Source organism: Phodopus roborovskii, unplaced genomic scaffold (genome assembly GCF_943737965.1).
Source record: "Phodopus roborovskii unplaced genomic scaffold, PHOROB, whole genome shotgun sequence".
NCBI lineage: Eukaryota > Metazoa > Chordata > Mammalia > Rodentia > Cricetidae > Phodopus > Phodopus roborovskii.
In genome coordinates, this window is record NW_026125562.1 from 340,565 (window position 1) to 349,612 (window position 9,048).

The 9,048-nt window shown below is 36.8% G+C and overlaps 1 pseudogene; it reads right to left on the reverse strand.

The window, feature by feature from the left end:
• Positions 1-5,780: 5,780 nt before the first annotated feature.
• LOC127216898 (coiled-coil domain-containing protein 90B, mitochondrial-like) lies at positions 5,781-6,597 on the reverse strand (annotated as a pseudogene).
• Positions 6,598-9,048: the final 2,451 nt, after the last annotated feature.

The window sequence follows — 9,048 nt, forward strand, 5'->3', positions numbered from 1 at the left end:
AGGAGGATAAAAGATAAACCCAAAAAAATCAGTAGCCCTACTTTTCTCAGAAGACAAAGAGACAGAGAAAGAAATCAGAGAAACATCACCCCTTACAATAGCCAAAAGAAACATAAAGTATCTTGGTTAAAGCATAACAAACAAGTAAAAGACCTATATAATAAGAACTCTGTGACTCTAAAGAAAGAAATTAAAGAAGATACCAGAAAATGGAAATATCTCCCATGCTCTTGGATAGGTAGGATAAACATAGTAAAAATAGCAATCTTGCCAAAAGCAATCTACAGATTCAATGAAATCCCTATTACAATCCCACCACAATTCTTCACTGACATTGGAAGGATAATAATCAACTTTATATGGAAAAACAAAAGACTCAGGATAGCCAAAACAATGCTATATAATAAAGGAACTTCAGGAGGCATCACCATTCCTAACTTTAAGCTCTACTACAGAGCTATAGTCCTGATATAGCCTGTTATTGTCATAAAAATAAACAGGTAGACCAATAGAGTCAAATAGAAAATCCTGATATAAACCCATACACCTATGAACACCTGATTTTCAACAAAACAGCTAAAATTATACAATGGGGTAAATACAGCATCTTCAACAAATGGTGCTGGCACAATAGGGTTAGGGTGTGTAAGAGACTGCATATAGACCCATGTCTGTTGCCATGCACAAAAGTCAAGTCCAAATGGATCAAAGACCTCAACATCAATCCAGCCATATTGAACCTCTTAGAAAAGAAAGTAGGAAGTACCCTTGAACAAATTGACATAGGAGACTGCTTCCTGAACATAACTCCAGGGGCACAGATACTGAGAGAAACAATTAATAAATGGGACCTCTTCAAACTTAGAAGCTTCTGTAAGGCAAAGGACACAGTCGACAAGACCAAATGGCAGCCCAGAGACTGCGAAAAGATTTTAATCAGTCCTATGTCCGACAATGGGCTGATCTCCAAAATATACAAAGAACTCAAGAAACTAGTCAACAAAACACCAAATAACCCTATTGAAAAATGGGGTACAGAACTGAAGAAAGAATTTTCAATAGAGGAAATCAAAAAGGCTGAAAGACACTTAAGAAAATGCTCCACATCCTTAGCTATCAGGGAAATGCAAATCAAAACAACTTTGAGATACCATCTTACTCCTGCCAGAATGGCTATAATTAGAAACACCAATGTTGTGGAGAAAGTGGAACACTCCTGCACTGCTGGTGGGAGTGCAAACTCATACAGCCATTTTGGAGATCAGTATGTCAGTTCTTCAGGAAAATGTGAATTAGTTTGCCACAAGACCCCGCAATCCCCCTCTTAGTCATATACCCAAATGATCCATATCCATGCAACAAAGACATCTGTTCAACTATGTTCATAGCTGCACTATGTGTAATAGCAAGAACCTGGAAGCAACATAGTTGCCCACAATTGAAGATTGGATAATGAAGATGTGGCACATTTAAACAATGGGATACTATTCTGCAGAAGAAAAAAAAATGGTATCTTCAGATTCACAGGCAAGTGGATGACAATTGAAGAAACAATTCTGAATGAGGTAACCCAGACACAAATGAGGAAAATAGTATGTACTCACTCATAAATTGATTCTAGACCTAGATCAAAGGATCACCAACCTATAATTCACACCACCAGAGGAAATAGAATACAAGGTGTATTCTAAGAAATTCATATAAAGTCCCTCACAGAACGGGGAAGGGACAAGTCCCCCAGTGCACAGAGGAAGTGGGGGGCAGCGAATGGAGAGAGAAGTAGAAGAAAACAAGGGGGAGGAAAGGAAAACATGTGCAACCAGGAAGATTGAGCACGGTTAGGAATAGAAGACAGGAGACAGACAGAGAGAGAGAGAGAGAGAGAGAGAGAGAGAGAGAGAGAGAGAGAGAGAGAGAACATAAAAGAGGGAGCCAATATTGGTTTCAAGATATAATTGAACACAAAGAAAGATCTAGAGGACTACAAGACTGCTGGCAACTAACAATTTGAGCTTCCATGGAAAGGCTACCTTAAATGTCCTTCCTGGATAGTGAGATCAACAGCTAACTTATCCATGGAGCCCTCATCTAATGCCTGTTGGAAACAGGAGTAAAAACTCATACATAAACACTGAGTCAAAGTAGAACCCATATGCAGATGGAGAGGAAAAGATCAGGCAGCAGAAACACATAGAGACAGGTTAACTGAACATGGAAGAGTCAATGGGCCACCAGACTGATAGCTGAGAAGCCAGCATGGGCTTGACTCAGGCCCCCCGAATATGGGTCTCAGCCAGAAAGACTGAGCAATCTAAGGAACTTCAGTCATTGGATCCTGGATGTATTCCTGGTGCACAAAAGTACATTGAGACCCATTCCCCCATGGAGGGATAACTGCCTTAATCTGGAGACAGGAGTGAAGCCCTAGTCCCTACTTCACATGATCTTTCAGATCTACATGACCCCAACTGGATGACATTACCCTACATATGGAATTTCGGTGGGAGGATGGGACAGGAGAGTGGTTAGAGTGCATGTAAGAGGGCATTGAGGGTAAAAGGGAGGGAGGGAGGTAGTGAAAGAAAGATGGAGGGGGGAGAGGCAACTGGAATTGACATAAAAATATTAAATTAAATAAAAAAAATGCTTTGACTCCAAAATTTAAGTTCAAGGACAAGTTACTGGGGAAAAGCATTTCTATTTTTGTTTCCACAGAAAATGAAAAGCTGTGGATTCCTTCCAGACTAATGTGGTTTGATCAAGCCAGACCTCCTGAAACAGTGTACCAGGTGATCCTACAGTCAAAACAGCTGGGCAAAGCAGCCTTACAGACTACAGCCAGGATTTCTGCATCTTCTTAGAATCCGCCATGATAGTGCCCCTTACCAGCAGGAAGTAGTTTGGAAAGAATGACGCCCAAATTCCCAAATATAGTCTATAAATGTTTGTTTTCACTTAAATGTACTTGATTATATAAAATAAATAATTTTTAAAAATTAAATAAAAATGTGTATCATACTATGATACAAGGAATAGAGAAACATGGACAATATATCCATCATCACTCTGAAGATTTAAAACTAACAAAATGAATGAAAATTAGTTTGCACCCTTTGAATATTTTTTGCATAAGAAATAATTTCACAGAAAGTATGTTTCTGCCCAAATACATATAAAGTGGCATAGAAAATGATCATCACATTTAAAATCCTCATATGCATTCATATCTTAGAAAATAATGTTCATAATATTATGCTTGTTTTCAATCAACACAAAGCCCACATATCAAGACTATAAGATTTAATATCAATATTATGTTTTGATAGTTTTATTTAAATTCAATGTATATGGTTATAAATAAATATAATTTAAAAGAGAATTTTAGTAATTTTAGTACCCCATTATCTTTTTTCTTGGTGAGTGGCCCTATTTATGTTATTTAACTTCTACAAGCCTTAGTTCACTGTACGTAAATAATAAAAGTCCATTTTGTATGATTATGAAATTGAAAACTGGGATGACTAAATGTAGCAATTTAGGATCACCATACTGAAATTTCGATTTATCTAAATTAGGTAAGTTGGACATTCACAACCTCCCAAGCATTTTATCAAGTTGTATAGAGTAGATAAAGGAAAAGTGGTTTTAAATAGTATCAGGATTTTCTTCATAATATAATCAAAATATGTTATGATTTACTTACATGATGCTTTATTTAAGTCTAGAGATTTAGAAATTTTCATCACATTAATTCCAACACAGTAATTTATGGGAGGTAGATTTCATTAGACTGGAGTTTAGATTTATATTTTTAGAATTCTCAAGAGAAAAGTCAACTAAGAAAAGAAAAAGTTACATGGCTTTATGCTGGAATGATTAAAAAAGAATATTGAAGGTTATGGAAAAACACACTTGGTGTGCCATGCTGATGTCCCACAGACACCGGGCAGCAAAATTTTAGAGAAGCAGTGCAAACAGGGACCAGTTGCAAGTCATTTTCTCTACTAAATTTTTTGTCAAATATTTCTAAGCGATAACTTATCCAAGTAAATGTTATTTGAATGTCATTGTATGGAACTACCAACCAGCTGACCCCTGCCCCCAATGATGGGTGGGATGCTCATGGCCATGTCCTTCCTATGTCAAGCTTGACCTGGCTGCTAGAGGACTCAGTTACACATGTGCAAGCTCCCCCTTTTAAAGCAAGTACTCCAAGTGCCTTTCTCTCTCTGGTCTCTCTCTTTCTCTGGCTTCTCTCTCTCTCTCTCTCTCTGCCCCCCTCTTGCTCTCTCTCTCTCTCTCTTCTGCTTTTGGTTAGCCACCAGTTACCCCCTTTCTCTCCCCTCTCTCAGTAAACTCCATGTGGGCGCTGAGTCTTGTGTTTGTGTTTTATAGGCATTAGCTGCAGCAAAATAACAACAGACATAAAGACAGAGAATGAAACATAAATCAACCAACAAAATCATTGACAATTCAAGAAGCACAAGAGGAAAAGGCAGAGAATGGTAGGGGGTTCAGATTTTCCATGTATCAAGGCTGAAGGAAATCCATACTCAGTTAAGGGAGGAGTTAAGGTATCACATGAAACCCTTCACAAGTAAAATATCCTGTAGTGCCTTGACTTTAGCTGATGTACAATCCTTGATTACAGAATGCTAGTTAACACACACACACACACACACACACACACACACACACACACACACACACATTTTTTAGTTTCCAGTAACCTAAGTAATATTGGAGCAATATTTTCTTATGTTTTGGGTTGTAGAGACAGGGTTAGCCCTGGCTGTCCTAGATCTAGCTCTGTAGTCTGGCCTCAAATTTATGGCAACCCACCTGCCTCTGCCTACCAATTGATGGGAGAGAGCCACCAACAGACAGCTGGAGAAATAACTTTAAGAAAAATAATGGATTGCAAATTGTCTTGGTTTTCTGTTGCTGCGAAAAGACACCATGACCAAGGCAATATTAAAAGGTAGCATTGTTTACAGATTGTTTACAGATTCAGAGTGAGTTCATGACCACTCTAGTGGGGAACATAGCAGCAGGCAGCGAGGCAGTCAGTGGAGATGCAGATCTGAGTTATATCTAATTTTTAAGTGCAGAATAGAGTGACAGGTGTGTGTGTGTGTGTGTGTGTGTGTGTGTGTGCATGTGTGTGTGAGTGTGTGTGTGTGAGAGATAGACAGACAGAGACAGAAACAGAGACAGAAATAACATTATTTTATGAGGTCACCAAGTCCTGTAGTGACACACCTCTTCAATAATGTTGTACTTCCCAACCCTCCCTAAACAGCTCCACCAGCTGGGACCAAAACTCAAATATCAAAGCCTATGGTACCTTCCTTCCTTCCTTCCTTTTTTTTTACACATTATTTTAAAATGTATTATTCACTAAAACAAAAACAAAAAAATACAAAAAACAAAACCGCCACTTATATAGGAAGTCACTTAGAGAATCCAACCAACATTGTATTATTTTATATAAAAAATCAATCTAACTGCAATAATAAGCAGGGAAATAAAATCCATAAAGTATGTAGTCTATGGAATTGTTTTCAAGTATGCAGTGCAGTCCAATTATAAATCCTACATCATTTACAAAGCTATAATGCTCAAATGCAGTGTTGCTGTAGTTATCAAAAGGATAAGGACAAAATGAACTTGTATCACAAACCAGGCTTTGGGAGACAGCTTTTCAACATAATAAAGTCATACAACCTAAACGTACAATATCTAAACACTTCTATTTACTTCATAAGTACTTGGAAGAATTTGTAGAAAGTACAGTCTATGGAGTGATCAACAGCAACTGGAAGTGTGTCAATTATTCCTTCCAGAACTGATAAAACCCCAATGATATTTTCAAGCAAGTGAACACTGAGCTTGCAAGGTAGTGAATTATCTCAAGTTTGTTGGACTCCATCAGTGCTTTTAAGGAAGCAATCTCAGTGGCAATTTTATTACTGGTCTTTGAAATAATACATCTGGTTTGGGTATCCTTTTTGGTAAATTCATTGGTTGCTTCCATAGGTTGCTTTTCTTGGTATGTGAACATATCTGTTACTCTGCTCCTTTCCAAGTTGATATCCAACTTGCTATCAGCTCTGATTCGACTGCTTTCATAGGTCAGCTGCTGCTTAACTTGACCTAATTCAATTTTCATTTTCTCTTTCTCTGCTCCCAGATTTCCAATTCACATTTCTCTAGGATGACCATGTCTTTCCTGATGGAATCTAAATGAGCCATTAGTTGTTGGAATATTATTTACATTTGAGCTTTAGTAATCATCTCCTTATAGATAGTATCCAGGCTAACATTTGAAAATTCACTAAGTAATGACACAACTGTCTGTGCTTCTGTCTTGTCAAATCCGTTAGTTTCCAAGTCCTTCACCAGTGCATAGGTATCAAAAGTTAATTTTATTTGTTCTAAAGAAGTTATGTCTACTGGCCTCCTATCATAACGTTTCTTTGTTGTGGTGATCAAGAAACCTCTCCTCAGGGTGGGTAACAGATACAAATGTAGAGTTGAAGTCCAGCAGGACCCACTTCTGTCAGGGCGTAGGAGACTCCAAATCTAACGCCTCATCGTATTCTCAGAGTTCCGAGTCAGCAAGAGCATGAGCCATTCTTATTCAGACTACCACATCACATTTCATCTGTCCCTGTAAAGCTCTAGGACACATTATTTATATGTGATACAAAAGATGAGGACTAAAAGTACAGAGAATAGATGAAATCCAGGTGGCATTCTTCTCACCAAAATCCCCTTATTTAGAGAGCTGAAATGGGTCTTTATGGATTAACACGTGTTTTTTTGTGAACAATAAAAGTACAAAATACATCAGTATCTACCTTTGCAGTGGCTGTCTTCCCGTCAATTCTTCCATTAATTCATCTTCTCTATAACCTAAATTTATGACATTTGTTTCACAAAGTAATGTCACTGCATATAAAATTTGGATATTTTGTCATGTAATGGTGTATGCATAATTTTGTTATGGATGATGCCTGACACATATTATCTCTTCCTTATTTATCTTTTGGAATAGTATTGAAAGGGCACCTCATGTTGTAACATTACATGACTATAATACTTAAACATGGAAATTAGGAAAATGTTTGCATACTTCAGGACATTGATGTTAATAACCCAACCCCCCCCCACACACACATACACTATGTGAAATATATCAGTCATTGAGCAAACACTCAGTTCACTCTCAACCCTGAGTATAGTTTGGTGATAGGTTTTACTTTACTATATATTAAGTCAAAATATTGTGCAATTTTCCGCTGGCATTCATAGCAAAATATGAAAGCAGAAGGAAAGGGATATGATTTAATCAACCCTTCCAACTAAGCAAAACAAGAGGCTTGGACTCAGGAACAAAATTAGGAAAATATCAATTTAAACTTCACATAGGCTCTTTGAATCGTTTATTCCAGTTTACAAATTAAACACTTATAACTCAGAAGATATTTGCCAAAATACACTTGTCTAGAAAATTCCAAAAACAAAAGTCCACTGTCCCCTTGAAAGATGAATTCATCTGGGTAGAGTTTTAGTTCCACTAACAATGCCTTCAGAGTGATGAAGTGCTTTGTTTACCTCAAAATTTTAGTTAATTATCCCCATGCCTTTTGTACATAATGAATAATGACTAATTGCAGTGATTATGTTGTTTTTTTTCTTTTTCTCAGTAAAGTGCTTTTCTATGCTCTTTTATTATGTTTTTTTCCCATCCAACTGACTGACAGACTTCATTTTTGTCTAGCACGCTGGTATGTTTTTTACTCTGAAGTCAGATATGTGAAGCAAATAACGAAGACAAGTTTACATCACCAACCATCAGCTGGAATTTTTAATTCTCTAAATAAAAGTAATGACTGTCACCTATCTACATCATGAAGATAGCTGATTTAGTACTTTTAATATCAATTTGCTTATAATTACTATTAAAACATTGTTATTTGCCTTTAGTTTTTATATTCAGTGGGATGATTTTAATATGCTATGTAGTTTCTTCAAACAAACGTTAAAAATTATTTCCCAGAATGTATAATTTAAAAAACAAAAATGTCTAAGGATAAATACAGAAATGATCAATATATGTGTTCTACATATAAGACAAACCAACCAACAAAACAAGGGGAATCTAGACCTATTTCCACACACATCTGTTATGAGTATATTTTTCCCTGACGCCTGGCCCCACCACTGCACCAGACCCAAATAACACACAGAAACCCTGTATTAGATATAATGCTGTAGGCCTGTTACTAGCATTTCTTATTGGCTAGCTCTGTCTTAAATATTAACCCATTTCTATTAATCTAAGTATTTCCATGTGGTCTTATCTTATGGGAGAAATGGGCTGGCTATAGTCCTCCATCTTGAGTCTCCTCCCTACTACTTCAGGAATCCTCCTTGTCTCCTAGTCCCACCTATCTTGCTTTCCTATTAGCTAACAGTGCTTTATTCATTAACCGGTAAGAGAAACATATTTACAGAACGATATCTTCTATAATGTCAATTTTCTGTCTAAAATAAAAAGGGTTGTAATCGCAAAATATATAACAAAATAGTTATCAAATAAGAACCACAGTTAACAATATTTAGTTCATTAACATTTAGCAAGTTTTAAAGAAATTATTTTATCACCTATCCTATCTTTGTGAGTCTAAAGTCTTATATGTAATTTATCTTTAATCTTAACCGAGAAAAACTATAACCATAACTATCTGTCTTCAACACCATCAAAACCCACCGAAGAATAATATATAAACACTAGAAATGACAGAGACAACCCACTGCCTGGTCAGTAACCCGAAGTTCTTCTGTAATTTTCCATCTTTAGCCTATAGTCCATAGTATGTCTGGCAGATGCCTCAGCAAAGCAGGAAACTTTAAACTGTCCACCTATTTTGGCAGTTTGTTAGCCAGTTTTCTTTGTGTCCTGTAGAATGTCTAGCAAACTCTTCCATGAAGCAGGAATCCTGTAGCAATGTACATCTTGTATCAGCAGCAACTTTCCTG